This window comes from Bufo bufo, chromosome 4, assembly GCF_905171765.1.
Source record: "Bufo bufo chromosome 4, aBufBuf1.1, whole genome shotgun sequence".
NCBI lineage: Eukaryota > Metazoa > Chordata > Amphibia > Anura > Bufonidae > Bufo > Bufo bufo.
In genome coordinates, this window is record NC_053392.1 from 256,560,730 (window position 1) to 256,578,525 (window position 17,796).

A 17,796-nucleotide genomic window follows, 5' to 3' on the forward strand; every position below is an offset into this window, starting at 1 on the left:
ACCCCCCTGTCATTGATTACCCCCCTGTCATTGATTACCCCCCTGTAAAGCTCCATTCAGATGTCCGCATGATTTTTACGGATGCACTGATAGATGGATCGGATCCGCAAAATGCATCCGGACGTCTGAATGAAGCCTTACAGGGGCATGATCAATGACTGTGGTTATCACCCCATATAGACTCCCTGATCACCCCCCTGTCATTGATCACCCCCCTGTAAAGCTCCATTCAGATGTCCGCATGATTTTTACGGATGCACTGATAGATGGATCGGATCCGCAAAACGCATCCGGACGTCTGAATGAAGCCTTACAGGGGCGTGATCAATGACTGTGGTGATCACCCCATATAGACTCCCTGATCACCCCCCTGTCATTGATTACACCCCTGTCATTGATTACCCCCCTGTAAAGCTCCATTCAGATGTCCGCATGATTTTTACGGATGCACTGATAGATGGATCGGATCCGCAAAACGCATCCGGACGTCTGAATGAAGCCTTACAGGGGCGTGATCAATGACTGTGGTGATCACCCCATATAGACTCCCTGATCACCCCCCTGTCATTGATTACACCCCTGTCATTGATCACCCCCCTGTAAAGCTCCATTCAGACGTCCGCATGATTTTTACGGATCCACTGATAGATGGATCGGATCCGCAAAACGCATCCGGACGTCTGAATGAAGCCTTACAGGGGCATGATCAATGACTGTGGTGATCACCCCATATAGACTCCCTGATCACCCCCCTGTCATTGATTACCCCCCTGTAAAGCTCCATTCAGATGTCCGCATGATTTTTACGGATGCACTGATAGATGGATCGGATCCGCAAAACGCATCCGGACGTCTGAATGAAGCCTTACAGGGGCGTGATCAATGACTGTGGTGATCACCCCATATAGACTCCCTGATCACCCCCCTGTCATTGATCACCCCCCTGTAAAGCTCCATTCAGACGTCCGCATGATTTTTACGGATCCACTGATAGATGGATCGGATCCGCAAAACGCATCCGGACGTCTGAATGAAGCCTTACAGGGGCATGATCAATGACTGTGGTGATCACCCCATATAGACTCCCTGATCACCCCCCTGTCATTGATTACACCCCTGTCATTGATTACCCCCCTGTAAAGCTCCATTCAGATGTCCGCATGATTTTTACGGATGCACTGATAGATGGATCGGATCCGCAAAACGCATCCGGACGTCTGAATGAAGCCTTACAGGGGCGTGATCAATGACTGTGGTGATCACCCCATATAGACTCCCTGATCACCCCCCTGTCATTGATTACACCCCTGTCATTGATCACCCCCCTGTAAAGCTCCATTCAGACGTCCGCATGATTTTTACGGATGCACTGATAGATGGATCGGATCCGCAAAACGCATCCGGACGTCTGAATGAAGCCTTACAGGGGCATGATCAATGACTGTGGTGATCACCCCATATAGACTCCCTGATCACCCCCCTGTCATTGATTACCCCCCTGTAAAGCTCCATTCAGATGTCCGCATGATTTTTACGGATGCACTGATAGATGGATCGGATCCGCAAAACGCATCCGGACGTCTGAATGAAGCCTTACAGGGGCGTGATCAATGACTGTGGTGATCACCCCATATAGACTCCCTGATCACCCCCCTGTCATTGATTACACCCCTGTCATTGATCACCCCCCTGTAAAGCTCCATTCAGACGTCCGCATGATTTTTACGGATCCACTGATAGATGGATCGGATCCGCAAAACGCATCCGGACGTCTGAATGAAGCCTTACAGGGGCATGATCAATGACTGTGGTGATCACCCCATATAGACTCCCTGATCACCCCCCTGTCATTGATTACCCCCCTGTAAAGCTCCATTCAGATGTCCGCATGATTTTTACGGATGCACTGATAGATGGATCGGATCCGCAAAACGCATACGGACGTCTGAATGAAGCCTTACACGGGCATGATCAATGACTGTGGTTATCACCCCATATAGACTCCCTGATCACCCCCCTGTCATTGATCAACCCCCTGTCATTGATCACCCCCCCCTGTCATTGATCACCCCCCCCTGTCATTGATCACCCCCCTGTCATTGATCACCCCCCTGTCATTGATCACCCCTCTGTAAGGCTCCATTCAGACATTTTTTTGGCCCAAGTTAGCGGAATTTTTATTTATTTTTCTTACAAAGTCTCATATTCCACTAACTTGTGTCAAAAAATAAAATCTCACATGAACTCACCATACCCCTCACGGAATCCAAATGCGTAAAATTTTTTAGACATGTATATTCCAGACTTCTTCTCACGCTTTAGGGCCCCTAGAATGCCAGGGCAGTATAAATACGCCACATGTGACCCCATTTCGGAAAGAAGACACCCCCAGGTATTCCGTGAGGGGCATATTGAGTCCATGAAAGATTGAAATTTTTGTCCCAAGTTAGCGGAACGGGAGACTTTGTGAGAAAAAAATAAAAAATATCAATTTCCGCTAACTTGTGCCAAAAAAAAAAAATTTCTATGAACTCGCCATGCCCCTCATTGAATACCTTGGGGTGTCTTCTTTCCAAAATGGGGTCACATGTGGGGTATTTATACTGCCCTGGCATTCTAGGGGCCCCAAAGCGTGAGAAGAAGTCTGGTATCCAAATGTCTAAAAATGCCCTCATAAAATGAATGTGGGCCCCTTTGCGCATCTAGGCTGCAAAAAAGTGTCACACATGTGGTATCGCCGTACTCAGGAGAAGTTGGGGAATGTGTTTTGGGGTGTCATTTTACATATACCCATGCTGGGTGAGAGAAATATCTTGGTCAAATGCCAACTTTGTATAAAAAAATGGGAAAAGTTGTCTTTTGCCAAGATATTTCTCTCACCCAGCAAGGGTATATGTAAAATGACACCCCAAAACACATTCCCCAACTTCTCCTGAATACGGCGATACCACATGTGTGACACTTTTTTGCAGCCTAGGTGGGCAAAGGGGCCCATATTCCAAAGAGCACCTTTAGGATTTCACAGGTCATTTACCTACCTAACACACATTAGGGCCCCTGGAAAATGCCAGGGCAGTATAACTACCACACAAGTGACCCCATTTTGGAAAGAAGACACCCCAAGGTATTCCGTGAGGGGCATGGCGAGTTCCTAGAATTTTTTATTTTTTGTCACAAGTTAGTGGAAAATGCTGATTTTTTTTTTTTTTTTTTTTTTTATACAAAGTCTCATATTCCACTAACTTGTGACAAAAAATAAAAACTTCCATGAACTCACTATGCCCATCAGCGAATACCTTGGGGTCTCTTCTTTCCAAAATGGGGTCACTTGTGGGGTAGTTATACTGCCCTGGCATTCTAGGGGCCCAAATGTGTGGTAAGGAGTTTGAAATCAAATTCTGTAAAAAATGACAAGTGAAATCCGAAAGGTGCTCTTTGGAATATGGGCCCCTTTGCCCACCTAGGCTGCAAAAAAGTGTCACACATCTGGTATCTCCGTACTCAGGAGAAGGTGGGGAATGTGTTTTGGGGTGTCATTTTATATATACCCATGCTGGGTGAGAGAAATATCTTGGCAAACGACAACTTTTCCCATTTTTTTATACAAAGTTGGCATTTGACCAAGATATTTATCTCACCCAGCATGGGTATATGTAAAAAGACACCCCAAAACACATTCCTCAACTTCTCCTGAATACAGAGATACCAGATGTGTGACACTTTTTTGCAGCCTAGGTGGGCAAAGGGGCCCATATGCCAAAGAGCACCTTTCGGATTTCACAGGTCAATTTTTACAGAATTTGATTTCAAACTCCTTACCACACATTTGGGCCCCTAGAATGCCAGGGCAGTATAACTACCCCACAAGTGACCCCATTTTGGAAAGAAGAGACCCCAAGGTATTCGCTGATGGGCATAGTGAGTTCATGGAAGTTTTTATTTTTTGTCACAAGTTAGTGGAATATGAGACTTTGTATGAAAAAAAAAAAAAAAAAAAAAAATCATCATTTTCCACTAACTTGTGACAAAAAATAAAAAATTCTAGGAACTCGCCATGCCCCTCACGGAATACCTTGGGGTGTCTTCTTTCCAAAATGGGGTCACTTGTGGGGTAGTTATACTGCCCTGGCATTCTAGGGGCCCAAATGTGTGGTAAGGAGTTTGAAATCAAATTCAGTAAAAAATGACAAGTGAAATCCGAAAGGTGCTCTTTGGAATATGGGCCCCTTTGCCCACCTAGGCTGCAAAAAAGTGTCACACATGTGGTATCTCCGTACTCAGGAGAAGGTGGGGAATGTGTTTTGGGGTGTCATTTTATATATACCCATGCTGGGTGAGAGAAATATCTTGGCAAAAGACAACTTTTCCCATTTTTTTATACAAAGTTGTCATTTGACCAAGATATTTATCTCACCCAGCATGGGTATATGTAAAAAGACACCCCAAAACACATTCCTCAACTTCTCCTGAGTACGGGGATACCAGATGTGTGACACTTTTTTGCAGCCTAGGTGGGCAAAGGGGCCCATATTCCAAAGAGCACCTTTCGGATTTCACAGGTCATTTTTTACTGAATTTGATTTCAAACTCCTTACCACACATTTGGGCCCCTAGAATGCCAGGGCAGTATAACTACCCCACAAGTGACCCCATTTTGGAAAGAAGAGACCCCAAGGTATTCGCTGATGGGCATAGTGAGTTCATAGAACTTTTTATTTTTTGTCACAAGTTAGTGGAATATGAGACTTTGTAAGAAAAAAAAAAAAAAAAAAAAAAATCATCATTTTCCGCTAACTTGTGACAAAAAATAAAAAGTTCTATGAACTCACTATGCCCATCAGCGAATACCTTAGGGTGTGTACTTTCAGAAATGGGGTCATTTGTGGGGTGTTTGTACTGTCTGGGCATTGTAGAACCTCAGGAAACATGACAGGTGCTCAGAAAGTCAGAGCTGCTGCAAAAAGCGGAAATTCACATTTTTGTACCATAGTTTGTAAACGCTATAACTTTTACCCAAACCATTTTTTTTCTACCCAAACATTTTTTTTTTATCAAAGACATGTAGAACTATAAATTTAGAGCAAAATTTCTATATGGATGTCGTTTTTTTTGCAAAATTTTACAACTGAAAGTGAAAAATGTCATTTTTTTGCAAAAAAATCGTTAAATTTCGATTAATAACAAAAAAAGTAAAAATGTCAGCAGCAATGAAATACCACCAAATGAAAGCTCTATTAGTGAGAAGAAAAGGAGGTAAAATTCATTTGGGTGGTAAGTTGCATGACCGAGCAATAAACGGTGAAAGTAGTGTAGGTCAGAAGTGTAAAAAGTGGCCTGGTCTTTCAGGGTGTTTAAGCACTGGGGGCTGAGGTGGTTAATACAAGGCACTTACTAATGTATTGTGATTATCCATTATGCAGCAAAGAAGGCAATATGGACTATCACAATACATTAAGTGCCTTGTAATATAAGGGTTTTCCAAGATTTTTATACTGATGACCTATATCTGATTGTGGGGGTCCGACACCGGAGACCCCTGCCGATCGCCTGTTTGAGAAGGCAGAGGCACTCCTGTGAGCCCTTCAACCTTCTCATAGCTTACCAAGCACAGCACCGTACGTTGTACAGCGGCCGTGTTTGGTATTGCACTCAATGGGGCTGAAGTGCTCCTAGGCCATGTGATGTCAGTGGCCTAGAAAAAGCTGAGAGAAGGCTGTCTACTTAGTCTACACGATAAATGCCATTTGCTAAAGTGAGACAACCCCTTTGGAAATTTTCTTGAAAATATAAAAAGTTTCTTCTAAAGTTATAACTCTTCTAAAATCCTAAAAAAATAAAATGACATTTACAAAATGATGCCAACATAAAGTAGACATATGGTAAATGTTAATTAAAGGGAACCTGTCACCTTAAAAACGCATATAAAACCGCCAGCATTACCTTATAGTAGCCCCCAGCCTGTTCATAATCATATGTTTGATCCGGTAGTGTCACGCCGTTGACAGGTTTGAGAAGGTCTGAAAGAATATCTGCACATTAGTTATCTGACAGCCTCTTTTGGTTTCACTTTGTCTGTGTGTTGCTGGTATGTCCACACCCCCTGTTCAGGTGTGGATCATGTGACCTTCACCTCCCCCTATTTAGTCTGACTTTACCCATCACTCCTTGCTCTGGAGAGTTTCATTTGGTTTTTGGAAGAGCTGGAGTGTGGTTCATGGTGAAGTCCTGTTCGTCCATCATCCATCAGCCTCAGAAGTTAAGTGTTCCGCTTGTTGTGTTTTGTATTCCCCCCCCACCTTTGTTGTTTACTAGGCCTCAGCGAGACACTGGTTCCTTCACCAGGGAAGGAGCGGGTTGTCTCTGCCCGGTCATTACTATTAGGGCAACTGAGGGCCACCAGGGTTTTCTAGGTTCCTGTGTATGGGCATCTCTACCATGGAGAGGTGCCCATGCGGATAGGAGTTAGGGCCAGGAGCAGGGTTTTATAGGTGGTGAGACTCTTTTCCTTCCCTAGCGGTGAGGCCTAGTGTCTTTTCCCTTCCTTCTTGTCCTTTGGTGTTCTCCCCTACAACATCTGTGACAGGTAGTCTGATGCTCAATAGCTTAAAAAATATATATATTTTGAGCGCCATCAGCGCTATCTTGCCGGTCAGCTTCAAGTCAAGGGGGCAGCGGCTTCCTTGCTTCAAGTCAAGGTAAGCACGCCCCCTAACCGGATGCCATTTTTGGAGTATGCTGTTCATGCCAGGCTTCTTCCCTAAGGAATATTCAACTGTGCCAGGTAATTATTGTGCTCCTTAATTAAATTAGTTAAATAACATGAATCTTTCAAAAATTGCATATCTTACATGAATTCCACATTAGTTGTTATTTGTCAGTGATATTTTAATGTAGAGCCACTTACATTTACAGGTATGATGTGTATTGCTTTCCGCTATATACCTTTTTCACAAAATCAGACTGTGTATTCCATATTCAGCAGCATATACAGTTCCCATTGTGTTTCTTTCCATGTATTTGTTCTTTCTCTTTTTCACCTCTTTACATGCTCATACATCTGGTATTCTACTTACTGAAATGGTGCCCTCCATTGGTTTACTCTAGCCATGTTGTTTTTGGCTCAGTCACTACTTTATTTAATGTGGTTTGTGAATAAAGTAGTGTGTATCTCCTACCGTCTAACATCCTGCTAGTTGTCCCTTACTTGGCCCACTAATTGGACCTGCTATTTTCAAGCAGAAATTTTTGTGTTGCATCTTAAACATTTCACAGTGGTGTACATTGTGGCAAAGCTTATTGCTCCTGGATGGGATTTTTGGGTGATATATAAGGTTGGCTCAGACTGACTTTGAATGTATACATACAATTTATGAACATTGTCTTGGTGCTTGTCTTTAAGCTGCAAGTCTATATAGTTGAGCAGTGTATGCAGTGGTGCCGGATGTGTGCAGTGTTGTTTAATTAGTTGGATTTGAATTGTCACAGTGTCTTATGTTATTTCTTTCTTAAATGTGGCTTGTCATTAAAGTGTAACTGTCGTATTTTATTTATTTGCTGGTTTATTAGAGCTAGGCATGTATACATGAGTTAGTCTGTCAATGATTGTCAAAAGATCTGTAATTGCCTCATAATAACAGCTTTCATTAATGTCCTCTGTCCCTTTCCACTGCTCCCTCAAAAGACAGTTGCTATGGCTTGTCTGTCTCTGGCTAAGAAGACAGGAAGACAGAGGGGCGGTCCTTCACACTGCATGCCTGCATTAGGCTTCAGAGTGAGGAGGCGTGTCTCTCAGTAATCCAATCTGATTGGCTGGCAGGGAGCTGCTGGCTACAGCATGTGTGTATGGGAAGTGAGGCAAAGCAGTTTTGGCTTCAGAGAACTGGCAGAGGAGCCATCTTTAGAAAGTCCTCATATTGTAAATGTTAAAACAGCCGTAACTAAGGGAAAAACTCAAGGAAAATGGTGGTATGTGAAGAAACTAAAGATTGGTTTATGCATAATGCTGTTGCAGCAGTAACATATGCTAAAATTGTTTTTTGGATGAAATCATGACAGTAACCCTTTCAGTTCCAGAATGGCTGCATCTCGATTAGATGTGGACTAGGAAATTCTAATTGGTGCCGTCCAGCAAAGGTCATGCATATGGGACAGCAGGGATGTTGGTTATGCAGATTGTGACCAAAAAATCTAAGCGTGGGACGAAGTTGTGACTGCTGTGTTACCGGAATAGCCCTCATCCAGCCAACAAATTATTAAAAGTAAGATTTCAATAAAAATTTTATATTGTAATTACCGTGTCTGCTGAGATTTTGTGTGTTTACTCCCAGGGTGTACTTTAAAACTAAAGAGGCCCTGGACCCCCTAAGCTATACATGACACCATGTAGTAGGCTTGTGCAAATTGAAATAAGTTTCAGTTAGGCCCAACTTGACGCGTTTGAAATTCTACCGTGCCCTCCTTTACTTCCACAGACTCCTTTTTTAAAAGTGCATTTTCAGGTGCAAGTTTAACTTATTTGCAAAAAACTCTGCAAAAACATCCTAAGCACTAAATGCATATCCAAGGCCACATGTGCCATTTTTGTGTGGGAATTAAACATTGGCTTTCCAAACAAAAAGTGCATGCTATTCATAATGTGACGTTTCTCAAAATACAGGAAAGGCAGTGCAAACACGTTGGTGTTCTCTAAAGGACTGCTACATTCGGGAGTTGCGCCAAATAAGAGATGTTGGAAGAAGTGGAAGTTCGCCATCTAAGCGCAAACAATACATTTATTTTGATCAACTTGATTTTTTGCGACCAGTACTGGAAACAAGAAGGTAAATGATTATATTATATAGTTTATATGTTGTTGTCTCCTAATACACATGTGATTGATTTTGCTCACTGATTTCCATCAGTCATCGTGAGTATTGTTGAGCGAGCATGCTCGGCCGAATACCGGTTCGACTCGAGCATCGCTATGCTCAGCACATGGCGGTACTCGGCTGAGTACCGCATGCGCTCTAGCGCCATGCTCGAGTCTCCCTCCCGCACGTTTCACGACTGCTAAGCAGCCAATAAACGTGCAGGTAAGTACTGCCATCACTGTAATGCCAGTAGCCATATTTGCTACTAGCATTACAGTGATTGGCTGGCCAGAATGCGTCATCGGGTGCTATATAGCACCCGATGACGCGGGTTCAACTCATTGTAAGTCAGAGATAGCTGCGCTTAAGAAGGGACAGATAGTGTAGGGAGTGTGATTGCAATATTGTAACGGTCACGTCCACACACACACAGGGGGAAGGATAGTGACCACTGTGCTCCATCCTCACCCCTGGCCCTGCCTACTTGCCTCACGAGTCCTGATGACAGGGGACAACTGGACGACAGTCCCTTACTTAGGATATGTGCAGGGAAGACAGACAAGACAAAATACGGAACGTGAACGGACCGGGTCAGAACCAAGAGAGCTACGCAGTACAAAGGGTTAAGCAAAGAATGGTCAGGAGAAGCCAGGGTCAAATACCAGGAGAGAAGAGAAGTACCAGAATAGTCTGCAAAGAGTAATCAGGTGGGAGTCGAGGTCACAATACCAGGAGGGATGCGCAGTACAGGACGAGCAGGCAAAGGATCGTCAGGGAACAGGATCAGGTGAGTATTCAGTTGTCCAACAAATAGCCAGGAACCTAGAATTAACAGGCAACCTGTGGCCAGCAGGCTGCCTGTATTTATAGTGGGGTCTGAGGGTCATGTGACGTGGCCAGCGTCACATGACCGACAGACAGACAAGTCGAGCACCGAGTGATCAGCTCGGCGCTCAAGGCAGACCTAGGAGCAGGGAGCCTCCCAGCTAGCAAAGCCGCCCTGAAAACGAGGCCAAACACAGATCCTTGCTCCCGAAGCTAAGCAGCAGGTCTGCGGCTGATGGGAGACCGAGTGCGCCTTTGGCACCCCGTGACAAATATATTCAATAGAAAAACGTTTCAAAGACCCAAAAGTCCTTTTAAGGACTATTGTGTGTGGTGGTAGGCTGGCAGCAATATAATATAGCCAGCTAATTTTTTTTTCAATACTTTGCAATACTTTTTCGATAGAGGGTGTCTGAAGTGACTTGTGACATATGTGCTGCAATACCTTCTGTGTGTCAGGGCCAGATATTGGGAAAAATATTACTGACACAAATATATATTTTCCATAATTTATCCATACTTTGCTTATAAACGGTGTCTGCAGTGAATTGTCACATCTGTGCTGCAATAGTGATGTGTGTGTGTGTGTGTGTCTGTTTTTTGAAGCTCCTCTGACTAGTATTATTAAAACTCAATTTTATTGCAATTTTAAAAAAAAATTGCAATAAAATTGAGTTTTAATAATACTAGTCAGAGGAGCTGCAAAAAACACGCCTGGTCCTTGTGACCGTTAAAAATTTTAATTTATGGTAAATAGCGGCGTAGCAACTCCTCTGAGGGAATTCTTTGTTTGTCATTTTCACATGTGTGTGTGTCAGGCCCAGATATGGGGGAAAAATATTAGCGAAAACAATTATATTTTTCCCATAATTTATCAACACTTTGCCTATAAACGGTGTCTGCAGTGAATTGTCACATCTGCGCTGCAATAGCGTGTTGTGTGTGTGTCAGGCCCAGATATTGGGAAAAATATTAGCGAAAACAATTATATTTTTTCCATAATTTATCCATATTTTTCCTATAAACGGTCTCTTATAACATATACCATTTAATATGAAGACAGCTAGCAGTAAGGGACAGGGAAGTTGCCGTGATGCTCATGGTGCACGTAGAGGCCGTGGCCCTGGGCGCGTTGAAACTGTGCCTGCTGCCAAAGCACAAGAAAAACAATCATCCAAGATACCTAGCTTCATGTCCCAGTTTGCAGGGCGGCGCAGGAGACCCCTCTTGAAGTCAGCCCAGAGCGAGCAGGTGGTCGGTTGGATTGCAGCAGATAGTGCTTCCAGTCGGTTAAGCACCACCCTGTCTTCCACCAAGTCCAGTCTCAGTAGCCAGGAGTCTGGTCCACACAATCCTCACCCTAATCCTCCTTCCTCCCACCATTTACAGTCTGGCCAAACAAGTGATCCCACACTCGGATATTCCGAGGACCTCTTTACATCGCCATTAATTGATTTGGGCCTCTCGCCAAGCACGCTTGAAGAGGGACCTGAGACCTTGTGCCCCGATTCCCAACCTCTTGAGCATCCAGAGTCACAAGAACATGACGCTGGGGAACGGCAATTAGTGTTTAATGAGGTGGATGATGATGAGACACAGTTGCCAATGACTCAACCGCAATTACTGTTTCAAGAGGTTGAGGAAGAGGATGACACACAGTTGTCAATCACTGAGGTTGTGGTTAGGTGAACAAATCAGGAGGATGATCAGAGTGAGGAAGTTAAAGAGGAGGTGCTGGATGATGAGGTCACTGACCCAACCTGGGAAGGTGGCAACAAGCCGAGCGAGGAGAGCAGTACAGAGAGGGAGGGATCTGCAGCACTGCAACAGGCTGGAAGAGGTAGTGGGGTGGCAAAAGGTAGAAGGCGGGCATCACCGAACAGGCCCGCAACTGTTCAATAGGGCACCCCCTTGCGCAAATCTCCCTTGCCAAAGGGTTAGGTGTTCGGCAGTATGGCACTTTTTTGAGGAAAGTGCAGACGACAAAACAATAGTAGTTTGCAAACTGTGCCACACCAAAATGAGCCGGGCCGTGAACACTAGCAACCTCACCACCACCAGCATGATCTGCCACATGTCATCAAAGCACCCTAATAGGTGGGCCAAACGCCTGGGTCCACAATCTGTGTCTGCGGGTCACACCACTGCCTCCTTTTCCCCTGTGTTATGTGCTGGCCAATCCCATGTCCAAGACGCAGGCCCGGATGCCTCCCGCCCTGCACCTGGACCTTTCTTAAGTACCATCAGCGACCACATCCACTTCCCTGTCCCAGTGCAGCATCCAAATGTAATTACCCCAGGCATTTGAACGCAAGCGCAAATACCCAGCCACCCACCCACCCACAGGCCATAGCACTAAATGCACAGCTTTCCAAATTACTGGCCTTGGAAATGTTGCCATTTAGGCTTGTGGACACTGAGGCCTTCCGCAGCCTGATGTCGGCGGCCGTCCCTCGTTACACAGTCCCCAGCCACCACTATTTTTCAAGGTGTGCCGTGCCAGCCTTACACCAACATGTGTCCCTTAACATCACACGTGCCCTGACCAATGCAGTTACCGGGAAGGTCCACTTAAACACGGACACATGGACAAGTGCTTTTGGCCAGGAATGCTTCATTTACCTGACGGCACACTGGGTGAATGTTGTAGAGGCAGGGAGCGACTCATACCCTGGGATGGCACAGGTGCTACCAACGCCAAGGATTGCGGGCCCCAATTCTATCAGGGTTTCCGCCACCACCTACGTTAGTGGCTCCAACCCCCACTTCTCCTCCTCCACTTCCACCTCCGAAGTATCCGCATGCAGCACCAGTCAGTCATCAGTCGGTAGCTGGAAGCAGTGTAGCACTGCAGTGGGGAAGCGGTAACAGGCCGTGCTGAAGCTGATCTGCCTAGGTGACAAACAGCACACCGCAGCAGAGCTGTGGCAGGGGATAAGAGACCAGACTGAGCTGTGGCTCTCGCCACTCAACCTAGAACCAGGCATGGTTGTGTCTGATAATGGCTGTAACTTGGTGGCGGCTTTGGAGCTGGGCAACCTTAGACACATCCCATGCCTTGCCCACGTATTCAACCTTGTGGTTCAGTGGTTTCTAAAAACATACCCCAATTTGCCTGAGCTACTGGTGAAGGTGCGCTGCATGTGTGCACATTTCTGCAAGTCACTGACAGCTTCAACCGGTCTGTCAACGGCTGTTGTGCGACGTGAGCATGCGCTGGAACTCCACATTCCACATGTTGGCCAGGCTTTGTGAGCAGCAGAGGGCAGTTGTGGAATACCAGCTGCAACATGGTCGTCGCCTTTCCAGTCAGCTTCCACTATTCACAAGCGAGGAGTGGGCATGGATGTCTGACCTCTGTGAGGTTTTACGCAGCTTTGAGGAATCAACACAGATGATGAGCGTCAATAACGCTATCAGCGTCAACATCCCTCTTCTGTGTCTTCTCAAACGCTCGCTGCTCACAATTAAGGACGACGCTGTGCATGTGGAAGAGGTGGAAATGGGGGAAGACATTACACAGGTTGATGATAGCCAGACCACCCTGAGTTCATCTTCTCAGCGCGAATTGGAGGCTGAAGAGGAGAAGGAGACGGTTGCCTCAGCTACAGAGGGTAGTTACGATTGGAAGTTTAATTGCATCTGTTGTGTGTGGGTGGGCAGAAGAGGAGGAAGAGGATGAGGAGATTGGGAGGGATCCTTCTGAAGTCCCGCCTGTTGGTACTCTGGCACACATGGCTGACGTTATACGCATTTTAAACAACACGGATTACTGGTTGTTCACCCTTCTCGACCCCAGCTACAAAGAGAACTTCTCATGTCTCATTCCTCTGGTGGCGAGGACGAGCAAAATGGTGCAATACCAGAAGATCCTTGTTGGAAAATTGCTCCAAAATTTTCCATCTGACAACGCTGGCGGCAGAGTCCGTACTCCCTTGGCCAACTGGGGAGGGGAGACAAGGGGAACACACAGCAGCTCCAACAGAGGCAGGGCAACACTCTCCAAAGCCTCGGACAGTTTTATGACACCCCACCAGCACCCTCACCCTGATGTGCGGCCTACTGCCACAAGGAGAGAAAATTTTTGGAAGATGGTGAAGGAGTACATAGCAGACCGTGTCAGCGTCCTCAATGATCCCTCAGTGCCTTACAACTACTGGGTGTCCAAGCTGGACACGTGGCACGAACTGGCTCTCTACTCTTTGGACGTGCTGACCTGCCGTGCCGCCAGCGTTTTGTCTGAGCATGTATTTAGTGCTGCTGGTGGCATTATAACAGATAAACGTATCCGCCTGTTAAGTGAAAATGCTGACAGGTTGACTCATATAAAAATGAACAAGGCCTGGATTGACCATGACTTCTCGACTCCACCAGAGGAATGCTGATGAACATAAAGGCACTTTACATGTATTGGTTTTTAATGTAGTTAATAGACTGTATTCCCATGCACCCCTTCCACCACAAACAAGGGTATATGGTTGAATCTTCCTTTTCTCATCCTCCTCCTCCTCTTCCGTCATATCAACATGCATTGCTTATTCGTCACATATAATGCCCTCGCATATATGGCCTTCTAATATAATTTTTTAGATGGTCCGCTCACCTACAGGCCCGCAACTCAAATCTTTTACAAGGTCAGCTTACCTGCAGGCCAAAACCTAAAATCTTTTACAGGGTCAGCTCACCTTCAGGCCCAAACCCAAAATCTTTTACAGGTCAGCTCACCTGCAGGCCCGCAACTCAAATCTTTTACAGGGTCAACTCACCTGCAGGCCCGTAAATCAAATCTTTTACAGGGTCAACTCACCTGCAGGCCCGCAACTCAATGTGAATGAGGCCCTCCTTTATGTGATATGCAGGTTGTATCGTAGTGCCTCTTCCTTGTAATTTTTGGCAGCACTTGCACTTTATATACAAGTAAATATACAGGAAAGAATGTTTTCAATAAATTTTTCCTATAAAATCGATTTTTTACTTTGATTTTGTGCATAGAACCTTAATTAGATTGTGGGCTTGGTGATCAGTTTAAGGCCTTTTAAGCAGCAGCATGGTGATAAAAATGAGTGGCAAGGTGACATACTGTGGATATGGCAGCATTAGTAGGCCACATAGTCTGGATAAAAGACTAAGGCCACAGATTGTTTAGAAAGATGCAGATGGAGAGAAATCTCTGGAGCTGTATGACGGTCAGATCAGGGGCGTAGCTATAGGGGAAGCAGGGGAAGCTGCAGCTTTGGGGCCCTGACCCAGAAGGGGCCCATCCAGGAGGAGGAGGACAATGAAATTATATACAGTGACAGTATAGACAGTGTATAAAACAGATGGAACAGCTGCCGGCCCTGGTCTGAGAGATCGATCTTTACTAGGCACAGAAATGACGGTCACCTGCAGATTAATGCAGCCATAAAAACTAATCATGAGCCAAAACTAGGAGTGGAGGCTACACTGACATAAGGTGTAAGTAAAAGATCTGCACCTGTTCTGTGTTTAGAGCCTCACCTTGTTTAAGCTCACAATCAATGATGGAAATCACTGACCGAACACTGACGTGTGAATGAGGCATTCTTTTTTCAAAATATTTATTTTACAGTACCAGCGGGAATCTCCAAAGATCCAGTGGTCCAGAACCTGACCATGACAGCTCAGATGCACCACCAGAGTCAACAGCTAAAGCGACAACTGAAATATCCACTGAGGCCCCTTCTTGCTAGTTCTCTACGATGATGAAGGAGACAACCCAATGAGCCCAACATTCCACTATCAGGCGAGTTAAGCTCACTTCTGGATGAGTGCAGGGGACTAATGGATGATCCCAACTACCATTTCTCAATGTTTGCCTTCACTGTCCTTAAAAAGGTACCAAAGATAGAATGGATGCATGTCGCAAAGAGTTATGGGAGATTCTAAATAAATATATTTCAATGTCTGAACAAACACAGGGAAACCCAAATAATCCTACATAAACAACTTATCTTACCACAAACCCAATTTCCAACTTCTGCACCACTCCATTACTACCCTGCACCACCAGACACCTACCAAACAACATACCCATCCACAACAAACCCACACAGCCAATATAACCCAGCACCTGCTGATTTTCAAAATATCCATCCAACTCCATATGCTCCAAACTTCCAGACTAACCCATATCCAAGCTAATATCAAACATACTGATGGGGTATAAGTAACTCCATTTTGTCCTGTCAGCAACGTGTATTACATTACATTTGGCCAGTGCACTTACAAAATCTCCCTTCCCCCTTCCCCACTTTGGAATGTGAGAAACTTCCTGTGCGGTTTCAAGATACCCATACATTCCTTAGTTTGTAAGTTTGAACAGTCCTACCTTATAGGGTTATCTTGGCTCAAATGCATGCTGGCCTATGTGTATATACCTGATTGGTCAAATGCTGTTACTATGAGTCATCTATTATGTTAATGCAGAGCTCATGTGTGTTCATACTATAGGTCAAACAAATGCTAACATATGATTGGATGTCAAGGAAGCTCAACCCCCTCTATTATAACTGTTTGCCAACTGTGAAATAAACCATAATGGATTGGAACTAGACACGTGTTCAGTGTTCATCTTATTCATTCTCCCGGTACCGGATAAGATTTAATTCAAGCTGATCACCGAAATCTTGTGTCAGGGACACCATAAGGCAAAGAGTCCATATTGCCTTACACATACTATGCACAGTACTCAGCACCATTACCAGTGGCGTAACTAGAGTGTTATGGGCCCCAGTGCAAACTTTGTATCGGGGCCCCCCTACCCCCCGATTTTTATAAAGAAGCGGCAGATTTTCTTACTAATGGCTTTCCCGTGTGGCTAGTCCGCTGCGTGAATGAGGGCCAAGCCCCATTCCGGACAGCAGAGACACGGAGCAGTAACACGATTGATAATGCTCCGTGCCTCTCTGTGACCTTTTTACTAAAAAATCACAGGGAGATAAAGTGGTCACCGTGATTTTGTAGCAAAACGATCATAGAGAGGCATGGAGCATTATCAATCATGTTACTGCTCGGTGTCTCTGCTGTCCGGAGCGGGGCTTGGCTCTCTTTCACACAGCAGATTAGCCACACGGGATCCGCTCGTGTGAAAGAGCCCAATGCATGGCTACACTCACCCAATCCTAATAAAATCTGGTCCTACCTCATCCAGGGTGTCGCTGGCGTCGGTGTGATGTCCGCTGGATCCAGAACAAGGTCCCTGTGGTGATAGAAAAAAAAAGAATAATCACATAAGGAAGGGATGGTGACTACCCCTGTGAAACTACCAGCTGGGGGCGCTCTGCTGGCCTGGTAGACTGAGCTATGCCAATGTATAGCAGGGTAATTTAGGACATTTCCCCTAAGTGCTACCACACAGTACTAATGTCCACATTGTGGCCCCTCACAGTAGTAATGCCCATCTTGTGGCCTTTCACAGTAATTAAGCCCACCTTGTGGTCCCTTCACAAAAGTTATGTCCTTCTTGTGGCCCCTCACAGCAGTTATGCCCACCTTTGTTCCTGTCACAGTAGTTATGCCCAGATATGTGCCCCTCACAGTAGTTATGCCAAATATGTGCCCCCTAACAGTAGTTATGCCAAATATATGCCCCCTCACGGTATTTATGCCAGATATGTGCCCCTCACAGTGGATATGCCCAGATATGTGCCCCTCACAGTGGATATGCCCAGATATGTGCCCGCTCACAGTGGTTATGCCCAGATATGTGCCCACTCACAGTAGTTATGCCCAGATATGTGCCCCTCACAGTGGATATGGCCAGATATGTTCCCCCTCACAGTAGTTATGCCAGACTATGTGCCCCTCACAGTAGTTATGACCAGATATGTGCCCCCTACAGTGGTTATGCCATATTATGTGCCCCTCACATTAAATATGCCCACATATGTGCCCCTCACAGTGGTTATGCCAGATTATGTGCCCCCCTCACAGTAGTTATGCCTTTATATGTGCCATCTCATAGTTATGCCTTTATATGTGCCCCCCTCACAGTAGTTATGCCAGATATGTGCCCCCCTACAGTGGTTATGCCAGATTATGTGCCCCTCACATTAGATATGCCCACATATGTGCCCCTCACAGTGGTTATGCCAGATTATGT

At 45.4% G+C, this 17,796-nt stretch overlaps 1 long non-coding RNA gene across 1 annotated transcript; it reads left to right on the forward strand.

Annotated features, from left to right (window-relative positions):
* The first annotated feature begins 8,209 nt into the window (after positions 1-8,209).
* LOC120996965 lies at positions 8,210-15,403 on the forward strand. The gene is made up of 3 exons (XR_005778001.1): positions 8,210-8,258; positions 8,657-8,819; positions 15,265-15,403. It is a non-coding gene; the product is annotated as an uncharacterized LOC120996965 (long non-coding RNA).
* Positions 15,404-17,796: the final 2,393 nt, after the last annotated feature.